This window comes from Polyodon spathula, chromosome 8, assembly GCF_017654505.1.
Source record: "Polyodon spathula isolate WHYD16114869_AA chromosome 8, ASM1765450v1, whole genome shotgun sequence".
Lineage (NCBI taxonomy): Eukaryota > Metazoa > Chordata > Actinopteri > Acipenseriformes > Polyodontidae > Polyodon > Polyodon spathula.
The window spans coordinates 34894200-34909454 of NC_054541.1; positions in this window are offsets into that span (position 1 = coordinate 34894200).

Below are 15255 nucleotides of genomic sequence, written 5' to 3' on the forward strand. Positions count from 1 at the left end.
TTTCATCATTGGTTGCCAATTTATAAATGTATATTTATCTTAGTAAAATATACTTAAATGAAATGAAAAGGTTTATTTGGGAAATTGGTAATGATATTGCTGCCCCTTTTTGAGATGTTTGGTGGTACTAAACATGTTTCAAAATGCTATGCGGTCAAGTCAAACAGAAAATAAAGAATGGAAATCACTTTGTGCTCTTGAGGTTAGAATTGATTTAAAGGCTAGGTTATTACTCCTTTTTTGATGCATTTTTTATCATTGAAATCTAACGAATAAACGACTACTACATAGCTGCTGTACCTAACACCCTCCTGTCTTGCCTTTTTTTAAATAGTCTATCAAGATCATTTTATCTTTTTACACATCATAAAAGACAAAGTAGACTGAAAAGACCAACTCATGTATCGTGACTTGCGTATTGTGATTTTGGTGTATTTTCTGGTGCAGTTTAGAATGGTTTGATGTCCAGCTGTGTCTGCATCTGGGGAATTACTCAACTTCAGAAAGAGGATTTTGAAAAACAACCCATTGTTAGATGATTGATTATATCTGAATATATGTAAACATGCTGTATGCACTGTATTGTAGATATTGTGTAAAATACTTGTATATACAAAACATGAATACAAAATTCTAGACCATCTAACCCTTTTTGGAAACAAAATCAAAGAGACCAATAGATACAGGGCAACTGTAGAAAATAACATACTTTTACCACTGCTTTTTTTATTTATTTATTTATTTTTTATCTAGAATTGCTTCCTTCACCTACACAAAACAGCATTACTTACACATTTAGTCTGGCCATTTTATCTACCATTACTCTCTCCACGAGACAAATGCAGTTTGTAGTCTTGCTACATTTGTCTGTCAATATTTGTCAGGTAGTTTGTAAAAGAGAACAAGAGTTCAAATAGCTGCAATATATTAAAAGCTGACTTACAAAGCAAGCACGTGCATTAGAAGGTGCTGCAGAGACAAATACAGAGTGATCCACAAGATTGGATAACCCAATCCATAAGATCCAGCAGATAAGTTTAAAACCTTTTAAACTAAATTTTGTTTCCGAACGATCAATAGGGAAAATGACCATAGAAAATCCTGGCTGGGTAATTAGAAGTATAATAAAACTACCCTGAAATGCTGTCACTTGACATATGGTACAGTATAACACTGTATATATATTCTAGGCCTGGGGTTTTAAACTGAGGCACTCATTTATATAATCATTTATTTTGATTTATACTATGCTTTTACCATGGATTACCATGGTTCGCCTGGTTTTTATAAAGGCTTTACCGTACTGTTCCTCCCTGGGCTATACTGTACCATGATTTCACTGTGCTTTGTTACACTTTACTATGCTTTTACTGTGGTAAACTTTTGTAAGGGATATTTGGCTGTTAGCATTGGGTTGTGGGCTAAAAAAGAAAAAGCCCAGTTATCAAAAGTTTCACTCAATACCAGTACAAACATAACATCATGCAGTATATAAGGAAATATTGTTGGCTGCAGCAGAAAGGTACACATAAGCACACAACATCTGTGCAATATCCAATAACAACTAATGGTCCTAGCAAGCAAAGACATATAACAGGGGCATGTTATGAAGTATTTGATATGATGGCATCCCTAATCTCAGAAGGAAAGAGAATCCAGGATGTTTCAGCAATATTTGATAAGGGCGTAGCTCTATTTGTGTTGAATAATAGCTGATAAAGCATTGCTGTTTCTATGCTAACTGTATCCTGTTTCATTTTGCAAAAGTAATACTTGAGTCGGATATCAGTCTGTGAGCCCATGAACATTTTTGAAGATTAGATTTTGCCACAGTCATTCCATTCTGATATACAAAGGTACCAATCAAGTGAGCTTAATATAATACAATGACGAGTCTGAATGCCCAACATAATACATTGTATATCTTTGCATTTTATGATCCATCTCATTCAATTGTCCAAGTAGCAATTTCCATATCTGTAAAGTATAGTGCCTTTATAACTGGAAGTATTGGTATGCAATCCCTACCTATTGGATTAGCTCTGGCAATATCTTAATATGCATACAAAACTATGAGACGTTTTTCTAATTACACAAGAAATATGCAAATTATGGCTAGAAAAGACACCTAACCACTTGCTAAGTGTGTTCTTTTTAAATGCACAAAACACATTTAAAGCATTATGTACTGTATTACACAATTGTGTTAATGAGTTGTTCCTCACATGAATACTGTAGCTGCATCTTCCTGATGTCAGGCTTTGATTGACATGTTCAGTTGACAGGTGCTTCCATGACCAAGATTGCACAATTTGGAAACGCTGCACATGAATGTATGGGCCTTTCTTGAGAACAGACTTCACTGCAGCTTGGCACCCCCAATACCACTCAAACATTTATTTGAAGTAATTGGAGACAGGAAGAAGTTAAAAAAATTATTAACTTTAAAATCCTAGGCATAGGAGGTACTAAACAGATGCGGCACTTTGAACTGTGCAGTAGAATTTGGGGGCACAGACCCTGCACAAATCCAGTTAATGTGATCAGGGGACTTCTCGAGAATGCAGAGGAAACTCAAAGCAAACAACAGAGTAAATATATATATATATATATAAACAATGCATCTGCAATTTTTTTGTATCTGTTGACAGTATGCGCAGTAAGTATAATTTTTGTGTTTTTGATGGTTTTTGATGGTTGACACGCTTACACCTTTTAATACACTGCAGTTGGTATCAGATGGCTGAATGAAAATAACATTAATAATGCTTCCCCACTTAAATATATTTTTTACACACACACACACACACACACACACACATAAAAATAGAGAGGACAAAGTGAGCAAAGGGAAGTTTACAGTACACTACAGTTCTCTAGCGCCATTCATTAAAAGATAAGAAATCGATATACCTGTGTATAGGTTATGGTTGCCACTAGTTAGTTGCACAAGAACACTTCTGTGCAGAGTGGATAAATTATACACACGCTCAAACACACATAGTGTACTCACATGATCCCTTTGGCTGTGTGAAAGGGTTATGACAGTAATATACCGTCCTAGATTGCAATTTCGTGCTGTGTGAATGGGTATTTTAAATAGTTTTTTAAACATCTCTGAGATGGCATTTGTGTGTGAAAGTGGTATAAGGCTAGACACTTACAAATAAATAAATAACGTGCAAAAGCAATCACTGTAATAGCTGTTGTGATGTGAAATGAGTAATGAAGACCGGAAGTGTCTCAATAGCTTAGTTAATGTAACTATATTGTTATCCACAAACGTGGTTGGCTTAATTTCTTTGTGTTTTTGGCTTGTTTAAAAGTTGTATAACATTATTTCTGGAATCTTTATAATTTTATTATAAGTAGAATCAAACCACTGGTATGTGTTTTTGTGTATAGAAGGGTTTAAAAGAACAGACACAGTATGGACTCTAGTTTGTATTCTGTATATTGTACAAAACTGATCGTTAATGATAAAGGTTAATAAGGATTGTGGTCAATTATGGACCCATCTAAGCACTACACAACACTGAGGAACTTGTAGCTATTGTCTGTATGTTGGATAGTTTGTTTCATAATCTGGCCTTGTATTTAGTTTTTTTTTTTTTGGTTGTCAGGCTGTATACATGGATTGAATTTGAAATATGGCAGCCACATACTGCTGTATGAGACAAGTATCCACCGCTTCAAAGATCCAGATTGGACATCAAAATGGTGTAATATTCTGGGATAGTGTTGTCACCTTGAATAATAGAACCCGAAAAATATGTTGAAAAAAATGTAGCTTCTGTAGCCATCATCTGAAGTTGTTCTAAATTAGCTTCGTCGGGTGGATTTAGAGCTACAGTGCATGTTCTGTATGTTAAAATACTGTGGTAAGGCTGCTCAAAGTGTACCACGTAAACGTGCTAGATAAATATGATTTAAATACGCTTTCTTATAAAATACATATTCCACAAATGGGCTTTTATTGCTGGGGGATTGTCCCTTTCACGCTCAGGATGAACTATAACCCAAGAAGGTATTTATATTTCTTGTTTAGAAAAAAACTGTAGTGAAGAATTGTTAAGCAGTGTATGCTCTTCTTTCTCATATTCAGTGCTTGCACAGTTTCACCCTGTAATGTCAACGTGGTAATGCTTAGTGGCATCCTTAGTGTTACCATGTCTTTTGCATTCCAGTTTTCTGAAAGGGACTTTTAAGGATTTTTGTATTCACAAGTAAGCATCATGCTTAGAAAGTAATAATTGAATATGAAATGCATGCATTTCCTATGGCAATTCTGCTTTAAGACAAACAAATGCCTTTAACATGAAGGCCAAAATAAATAGCTCTTCAGGTCATTTTTAAAACCAAAAAACAACTAAAAAAGAGATTAAAAAAGGGAAGGAAACACAGGCACTCAAGCAGCTAATACAAGAAGATATATCACCATCCTGAATGATTGTGACAACCATAGACCATATCAGCGCCTGTTTGTTTGCACAATACCTCGTTGCATTAAAAAAGCCGTCCTGGCTGTCTTGGGCTCTGGAGTCGCCTGTTTCATCACCTGACACTGCAGCAGATGTTATGGGCTGATAACAGACTTCACTCCATTCCCATCACATCTAAGATTACCCTTGAACAAAACCAAATACATTATGATGCTTCCAGCCATTTAAGGAAAAAATAGAGTGCTAAATGGCCTTTGTGGTTTGCTATACATGATCACATTTCTCTATAGTAATCTATTTATTCTATAACTGGGTCCCCAACATTATCATTAGCAATGATAATAGTATTTACCAAGGCCAAAAATGAGGTGGTTGAACCAGATCTTAGTTTTTTTGTTTGTTTGAAGGCAGTTGTTGTTTGGACTTATTATTATTATTATTATTATTATTATTATTATTATTATTATTATTATTATTATTATTATTATTATTACTACAGCATATAAATGATTTACTCTAAATTGCCATTAGTATGTTTAAAAAAAAAAAAAAGTCAGATATCAATATTGAAGCCAGTGAAGTTACTAATGCAGAACTCAGACATTTAATTTGGATGCTTGTAAGTAGTCTAAAGCTGTGTATTATTTGTTTTAAAAATGTAAACTTATCATTTTATCCTTTCAGACAAAAATTGGGCTAATGACATTTTGGAATAACTAGCTTTAAAAATCCAGCTCAAAGTGCGTATGGTACATACATAGGCTATAAGTAGGACTTCTGTTTTTAGGTCTTTATTTATTTAATTTTTTAGTGGTTATTTTGATCTATTTTTGAGTTTTTCTGGGCTTTCACTTTTTATATACTGTATGAAATTATTGTTCAGTTATTTTCAATTTTTTTCTGTCACAATATGTACAGTAACTCGACAATACTTGCACACTTTTTCAATTGTACCTTCTTTCCTTTGCTGTCTTCCACAACAATCCAAGGGCACCCACTTCTGTTTTTTTTTTTTTTTAGTTTTAAGCAATTTTCTACATTTCGCCACAATTTGCAATTCCATTTTTTTATACCACAAGTGTGTAAATATTTCCTGTCGAATAATATAGCTTTAAATCTCGCACACAAGAGCAATCCTCCGTTTGAAATCTCATTTTAAATCTGGCAAGCTTGTTATAATCCTCCAATAAAATGTAGGAATTTGCTGCCACTCAGTAGTTGGACTGGATTAATTATTCAGAACGAATCAATGCGAGATGCAAGTCGTGATGGAGGAACTTTGCCCAACTGCACTGCACAAAGTTTATTTTGTTTTGTTTTTTTCACAGGGAAAGGGGTCAAGTCAGTGTGAATTGAATAACCATTCCCAGTGTTTTTTTGTTGTTAATTGGATATAACCAATTTCATTGTTTTTTTATCAGTTAAAAATGAAAATCAGAAACCCTAGTTGTTGTTGTTATTATATAACAATGACTTAAAAATAGAAATATCTTTTTTTTAAAAAAGGAACATTTTTTGATTAACTATTATATCCCATGAACTCAGTGCAGAAACAGAAGAGCCAAATAGCCATACAGGAAAAAGAAAAAAAGAAGAAAGGAATTAATGTCGCCTTTGATACATTTAATACACCTATGATAAGCCAACCAAGGGTAATCAATGTTATAATGACACTGGGAGCATCCTGACAACATGGCACTGCTGTATCAGTGAAAGTCATCTTCTGAATTTCTATAGTGGCACACAGGGATGGAAGAAACCATGACAAAATACTGCTTCTCGTGTGTGTGTGTGTGTGTGTGTGTGTGTGTGTGTGTGTGTGTGTGAGATAAGCTTGAAATAATTGCTACTTGACAGGTCTGAATAATTGCCAAATTAGACAGATGGTGTATATTATCATTAAAAAAAGTAAATATATCAGAATATATTACCAATTGTACAGATGTAGATAAATGACCGGATAGAGGGATGATTTTCATTATTCTTTGTTTTTCCTTATGGACATGCATTGGGGAACGCAGAAAAAAAGTGATTGTGACTCTGCTGTTGGCTAGTCACAGTTAGATTATCACTACCCAGAATAGACAGAGTGTTCCGATTTGTGGGAGAAAAAAAAAAACATGCAGCAGTGAGTCATCCCAGTTCTCAGACATATATGGGATCAGATTTTATGTTTGTCTTTTGAAGAAAAATCTTTAATCAGTTTGTACGTAAGACCTCTTGTTTTGTCTTCAGAACAGTCATGGTACTGTGAACTTTAAAGGCTTTAGGGAGACAGCATTTTATGTTTATTCTATATTCTTTTGCATTTGTTATTAAACAATATGTTTGATCTTATAAGGCACAGGAGGTTTGCTCAGTGGTTTACAAACAATATTACAAATAAAATGAAGCAGAAAAACACATTTACTGTATAGTCCTAGAAATAGAGTTCACTAATCCAACTCGCTTGTAAGGATGAATTCATTTTGCAGTTTGGTAATTGTTCTGGTTTTTGATTCATAAAGTTTATAATCACACTGCAGATTACATCAGTGTAAAGTATATACACTTACATACTGACCAGCAAAGGATAGGCACCAGATTATTCTATTTATTACAATTTATGGGAACCCTTAACAAGAATGCTTTATGAATATCTTTCTATGATAATACAATTAGAAGAAAGATATGTTATATTCAGATTACAGTTGACAAAGAAACCCCTTTTAAAAGGGAACTTTATGTTAAAAAACAGGTGGATAAATGAAGTACTACATTTAAACACTTCCTCTCAACATGACATTTAAAAAATTATGTAAATTCAACTTCTTGATCCGTGGTAATTCGATCCAAAAGAATATGTTTACTCCTGTCAGTTCATGTTGAGATATACATACATAGATGGTGCCATTTACTCAACTTCTCAGAGCTTTCACAGTAAAAGATTTTGTAAGTACCAGTACTTATGAAGAGGAATATTTGATGACAAATTATATATATATATATATATATATATATATATATTATAATGTATATATCTATGAGATAAAAATACATATTAGAAGGACCCACTATATGCTTAATTCAGATATACAAAAGGAAACGCCTAATCCGTTTAAAATAATTTTATAAAAAACAGCGTTAATTATATAAAATGATATATATATATATATATATATATATATATATATATATATATATATATATATATATATATATATATATATATATATCTATCAATCTCTGAGGCACCCTCCAAGCAAACATACGTAAATAAGTTGAAAGAACATGATGTTACATGGACAAGAAAATAGATACTGTAAGGTAATTATTCCGGACTTTGCAGGTTTTGTATTTGAATATACAGTAAAACTTGAATTTAAAACTCTGTCAGAAAAGGTATCATAGAATTTAGTAGACATTCAAATTGTGGACTTCATGGAGAGCATAATTAATTTCAAGCACTTTTTTTTTACTAACTTTTACCAAGAATACATATGCATTCATTTTCAAGGAAATTGGCTAAACAGAAGTGCACGGTAAGAAGTCTTTCTCATAGCACAGTGCAGATGCTATGATAAGGAATACAAACGGATGTAAAGCATCATTTTAGTGTGCTAATGTGCTACACTTTGTGTGGCTGCAGAGAAGTAGCCCTTGGGGATAAGATAGCTGTTGATACCCTGTACCCCTGAGCTAGTTAACACCCCCTGTTTTCCCATTGTTAGTAATCAGCTTCTCAGTTAAGAATTATTTCTCTACATAAACCAGCCCCCATATGAATTCCCATGTGTTCCCCTTATTCTTGCCCACTATAATGTGCTAATCTTGATTTCCTGAAGGGCCACACAAAATCTGACCGGAAAATAGTACAGTGTTGTCATCTTACAAAGGGAACAAGGGTTGTAATGCATATAGAGCTGGGTTCTTGATCGACTGTTGCTTGTTTGTGCACTACTTTTGATGCTTTTGTTAAGAGCCAGATGATTTTGTTGCTATTATTGTATACAGTAGTTTGTTTATTCTAGTAAATCAGAAAACCATTATCAAGTTTCTACAGAGGGGTCAAGAGTTTTCATATTGCCATAGTATTCCTTGAAAAATACTAAATGTTAAAGATATATATTTTTTATTAAACTTACAATAGGTTTGCATTAGTATAAAACATACACTGTTTATTAGACTATATGTTACTGAATACATATAGACACTAGCTTTCAAGATCTCAGACACCATGTCTCTCACTTTTGAATATCAATGGAGTCTTTTTGTACAATATATTCCTATGTGGCAGTTTCTGTTTGACCATGATTTCTTAGACTTTGACATACCGTAAAAAACAATGTATAAGTTGTCCCGGTGTATAAGTCACCGCCCCTATCCCCCCCACCCCCCCCCCCCCCCACCCCCCCCCCCCTTTTTTCCCCCATAACCCGATAATAATCTCAGAAAAAAAGCCTATAGTTCACACTGGTGTATGTCACTCCCCCCTTTTTAGGACCCCCTAAAAATACCTGGAAAATAGACTTATACAAATGTTTTTACAGTATAATGATAGAAATGTATACAGTAAAGCTGGATTTAATTTGATTACAGTATGATCTTCATTCTCAGTAGAAATTGTCAGTTATTATTATTGCCTGGATACATTTCATACTTTCTAAATGCCATTATGTGGAAAATGCTGCAACCGTGTTTAAGTGCATGTGCTTTTGTTTGTACAAATACATTACCACAGGCTATTTTCTTAAACCTACACATGAAATTGTGTTGCTGTGGAACTCTCACCAGACATTGTGTAGGTGTGAAGAGCCAAAGGCATCATACTATGATTTAAGACTTTATCCTGTATGTGAAATTATATGTAGGCAGAAATCTGCCTGGTATTACTTTGAGTGAAGAGCTTTAATCCTACACCACCAACGAAAGTTACTGGAGTATGCAAAATGCATTGGCTCTTAATTTTTTAAACAGTACTTGTAAATGTACTTGTAAAATGTCAAGTTAGAATAAACCCATACAAATTCTACCTATATGTAATTCATGCAATTTCTGACTGTGAAAAGCAAAACTACTGAACAGTGCAAGTGGGTTCTTCCAATTCACGGACTGTATGCAGTCATTTTTCGGTGATATTCTGCGATAACTTTTTACATTCTTTAAGGAGATCCAAATGCAAAAAAAATCAATTTTGAGAGTTTAGGAGAAAGAGAAAACACATTTTAATGGATAGAGTTAATAATCTTTTTTGGGAGGGATTTATGACAAATGTTGTATTTTCTGAATATTAAGACAACATCCAATTGACTTTGTTTAGAATTAGGAAAACTGCACTTAAAATCATATAATTTTGATCAAATCACACCCAGAGAATACTTCAGCATTTTTTATTTTTTTTTTTAATTTAGAGTTCCCAATTATTTTACCCTCCCCGATCTACAATGTCAAATGATGCTTCTTCACTACACAGCAATTCCCCACAACTGACCGAAGGTCATGCATCGATGCCACGACCAAGCCAAATGTCTCTTTACATACAGGAACTTGGGAGCAGAGAGAGAGAGCAGAACTCCAGCCTCTATAGGACAAAGGCCAGCCTTGCAAGTGTCCGCTTGACCTCGCCAGGTACTTGGTTAGTGGGGTCCACCAGAGTCAATACCAATTTTACTGTCCTATAAGTTTTAATAAAACAAACAATATATTTAATCTCACGCTCAATTAACATTTGCTCTAGATAACTAGTTCAATGTGGTTGTGACCAAATTGACAAACAAGGTTTATGTCAGGGTCCTGTGGGGTGCAGTTTTTATGACTTTCATGCATTGCCCATTTGTATGGTGGTAGAACAAAGCTTGTATCCACCAGGTGTAACTTGTTACATCACACAAAAACTGAAGGCACTGAACATGGAAGGCAACTTCCAGACTACATTGATGGCCCAACACACAAGGTCATCTTGCTAGGGAACTAGCATAAGTCTCCCTCTTTGACATCTGCAACAATTGAAAATCATGCATTTTAACAAAGGTAAGAAACAAAAAATAAACGATTCCTTGTCTGACCTTTTTAGGCATTAAAGAACAATGAAGAACTACAGGTCCAACTTGATACAATTAGTACAAGTAGTATATTACTTTTTTCTTCTCACTTGAGCACTATACCAAATGTACAGCCATATATTGACAATATGCCTTTATTCTGATATGATAAAGTAAGGTAAAACAACTGTCTGAACCAATGTCTTGGTTCATAATGTACCAATCTACCACATTTTTTTTTTGTTTCCCCAAATAACACTTAAGCAAGAGTTGGGGTCTGTGAATTGGGACTTTGACAAACTTTATTTTAAAATGAGTGGGTTAGAATTCCTCTACTTTGTTTCCATTCCAATGGGCTACTGCAGTAAAAACACTGGACTGTACCTTCGGGACACATACAGTAAGATAAGCTTTGGGAGCTGTCCAGGACATTCTGCAGGAGTGTATAGTAATTAGTAGAAATAAACTTGAATACTGTGGGTGAGAAAAAAGATGAGGGTAAGTCTTTGATTCTTGTTTTGTTTGATGTGACTCCAGAAGAGATTTCAGATTAAACTGATTTCGGGGTGAGGGAACCCAAACTCTTTCTCAGCCAACTGATTAGAGAGGTGGTTTAAAAGAGACTTCAAATATTTCAACCCTGTAAATAGCTAGACAGTTTTTGCCAACTATTGCTGTGTGGTCAAGTTTAATAATTGGTATTGTTTGCACAAAAAAAGGCAGTTAAAGTCTAAGAAAATGTTACTATGTTAAAATATAACTAGACTGCACTTTACTTTATACAACATGTTTATGTGTTCAAGGGGAAAACAAATCCAAAAGATAATATTCTGATCTTAAAACTCTGTCAAGGTGGGTCTTAATGGATCCCTCGGCATCAATAACATGATGTGTGTACTCAGAATTAAGATACAGTACGTTACCCACCCCCTCCCATACACACACACATGGATCCAAAATTCTACCTATGAAGCAATTCTACTCAATAATTATCTTGCTGGCATTAATGAACCAAAAATATGTTTATATGTATGTATTGCTGTAAATGTTATATTATTCTGTATCCTAGAGCTCCATCTCATGTTCTCTTTAGTCAACAAAATGTTTTATAGGCTATGTTACTGAACTACTTTGTGCAGTGTATTTAAAACTTAATCTACCCAATGACAATTATTAGAAGTATGATTTTAATAGATATATGAGGAAGTGAAAGGAAAAACTATACTTACTATAAAATGAGTAAATACATCTCCAGCTAACGCAAAGCAAGCTAATGTTATTACTGGATAATGAACTCAGAATGGAATGGCCATGGTATATAAGTGCTATTAAGAACCTCATAATATGGGGAAAAAAAGCAAAGTGAAATACAAAGAACTGTAAACTGCTGGTTTAATGCAAAGTGATACCATGACAAAAATGTAATGTACTTAAATCACACATCATGCATAATATTGTTCGATTGAGATTACAAATGGAATATGCAGAAAATACTTAAATTAAATAACCCAGAAATTTGATCTTTTTTTTTTCTTAAGGCCTTTTAGGTAACCAAAAAAGAAGCTAACATTAAAAATACAAATGCAATCTTCATTGTGTTACATTTTTTCAGCAAACTTTTAAATAGCAATGGTTGACAAACACATACATAAAAATAAATGGTAGCACTTTAAACTACAGTGCAGAAATAAGCATGTAATTACTGTGTAATGTTATGGTAATAATCTAGTAATAATCCAGTTTTACTGGGTAAATACCATTGTTTTCCATTCTTTCATTGTAACTACTGTTGGAATAGACTGGAATGCTGCAACTGAATAACTTCATTTATTTACAGCCTTTTTCTCATTGCAGTCAGTAATTGCATTTATGAGAATACCACTTTAAGATGAAAGGCAACAGCAAATTGTTAAAACTGTAATTATAACAGGAAACAAGACCATTTCCATTTAACTACCTACTTATTCCAACAGTATTTGTGCACCGTAATCTAAAGTGCTACCCTATATATATATATATTAATTGCAAATAAGTGATTATTTTCTAATACTGGATGGCGTGATATAAATGGAATGGTGATGAGTCTATGCGCATACAAATTTAAAAAATCAGAAGTCACAATTTGAAGTTTTCCTCAATACTGTAGTGTAACATACAGATGTACTGTATTTATGTACTGATTCTGATACTCCTGGCCTGTGAAACAGTATTTAAAATATTGTATTTATGTTCAGTGGTGTTGAGTACAAATCAGACCCAATAAGAACTAACCCCAATGAGAGAAATTAATTAGAACTAGTTTATTTAATTTCCTTTTAAACCTTGGTTTCACATAAGCTGTGTGTGGATTCCTCAGAAAACTTGCAAACATACACAATTATTCCTCTTCACAGGAAACAAATGTGTCTGGCAAATAGAACTAAAAACAGCAAATACCTCTTTCAAGTTATTGCTTATTGATTACTTACGTAAAGGGTTAAAGACATCTACTTTCTATATGAGATGGAACAAAGTAGTGGGTTGGGTGGAATTAAAAAATATATATGTAAAGAGAGTAGTGATCAAACAGAGCTGATAAGAGGAGTCTATGTGCTTTCAGGTTATGTGTATATTCAACTGCAGGCTGACTCCTTTTATGCTAATAGAGCCAATTTCCTCTTTTATTTCATTTCTGGAGCCTAAATCTGTGATCTCTGATAACGTTCCCTTGGATACCGCCTTCACTCACAGACTGGGAACTGATGGAGATGTGTAACTCGTAGAGAGCACCAGTGAATGAATAATTTAAAACTCCACCCGGAGATTTGAGGCGAAACAGCAAGATAAGAGACACCACCAGGTCCCTCTCTGTTTATTCAGAGCTTCATCTTCCAATGACAGGTGACCTGCAAGGTCAAGGGCATGATGGGAAATTTAACCAGCCATGGGAGATGGTGCTGAATCCCATAAGAAAGAAAAGCATCAGTGTCTGTCTGATGAAAAAAAATATTGAGTTAAAAAATCCAGAAGCTTTTATACAAAAAAAAAAAACTGAAATAAAGACCATCTGGTTAATACTATAATTTTCTGGTCTCAAAAACACATATTATCTACCCCCACTTTTCAACATAACACCATCTAAAAAAAAAAAAAAAATCAAAATGTTTCAAACATTGAAGAATCAAACGTTCACCCTGAACTGCATTCCCATGTAAACATTATTTTTGCACCCATGACTACTCACAGTCTGGGTCCAAAAACAAAAAAAGTTTGTAATGGGTGGTTTGCAATCTTTAAAACAACCAGTGACTCCTGTCTCTACCCTTTTCTGTCTGAATCCACTTATGTTTTCATTCCACAGCAATCATACCTTTTATCATCCATGATAAATATGAACACATACGCAGGTCATTGCCTGGTGAAAGGTAAGGTGTGCGTGACTACCACCCAGTTCTAGCCAGCAGACTTTGAGGTTTAGATGTCTCCAGGACATTGGAGGGGGAAATGTTAACAAAAAGCTGATTCACAAACGTGCCACACAGGGTGCCCATACAGGTTATCCTAGACCAAGCATGAAGGTTTCGTCCAACTGGCGCCACTCTGCTTGGCTCCTTAAAGCTTTACAGACCTTTTTATGCTTCTTATTTAAAAAAAAAAAAAATTCAAACATAGCTGGTTGTTTAGCCTGGTTTGCATTCCATAGAAGTCCTTATTTATACGGTAGTGTAATTGTCTAAGTTTATCACTGAATGTTTCCATATTTTAATTTAGTGGCATTAATTTGAAAAACAGAACCAAACACATATAGTATGCACACAGTTATAAAAAGAAACACCTGTCTAAAACATTTCCCAACTTTATCATTGTTTTAATGTTAGGATAGAAGAAAGTTTTTGGTCAGCAGTTTGGGACTGTTTATAGTGATGTGGGTGACTGCTGTAGTTAGTTTTTTTTTTGTTTTATTTGTATATAAGCAATGTGTATTATATTGTACTCTATGATACATATATTTGATGTGCGTTATGTTTTTCTTTTTTACTGTGTAGGTATTTGTTTCTAAATGCTTGTGTATGTGGATAATTGCCAATCATGATATGTATCATTGCCTTTAGGAGGACATTCGAAATAACTATTATTGACATATTTTCAGTAGAAATGTTGTCTGTTTTTGAATACCATGGATTCCTTGTATTGTTGTCACAAACGGTGCATGTGCTCTAAAGGGCAATAAGTTAATAGGTACATTTTTTTTTTTTTTTTTTGTATTTTTAAAAACAAAAGCTGTACATTATAAAATATTTTAAATTGTTTTGATTCAAATTTGAAAATGGGGTCCTCAATGACCATTTATTATATCTTATTGATGTTTGAGAAACTGATGTTACACTTACCTCAGCCCATTGATTTGCCTTCTCCATATGGAACATCTGTTGGAGACTGTAAACTATTTGAATTTTTAATTCGACATTAAGAAAGAGTATATCGAGACTGTATGCTTATTCTTTGTTCACCACCCACATAGATATGAAGTGCGTTGAGTAAATATATTTTTAGACCATAGCTTTGAAAAAGATTTATACGGTTTGCTAGGTTTACTACATACTTATTTGAAATATATAAGATAAAATCATTTTTTTATCTATGGGTAATAAAATAGGACTGCATATCTGAGAAATCCAGACACATTCTCAAATCAGTTTGTTAGGACCTAATTGTGCATAACTGAATATATTAAAAAGAAAGACATAACATATTGCATAATACCTCATGGATGTTGAAAAAGCTACTATAGCTACTCTAACTCATTCCAAACC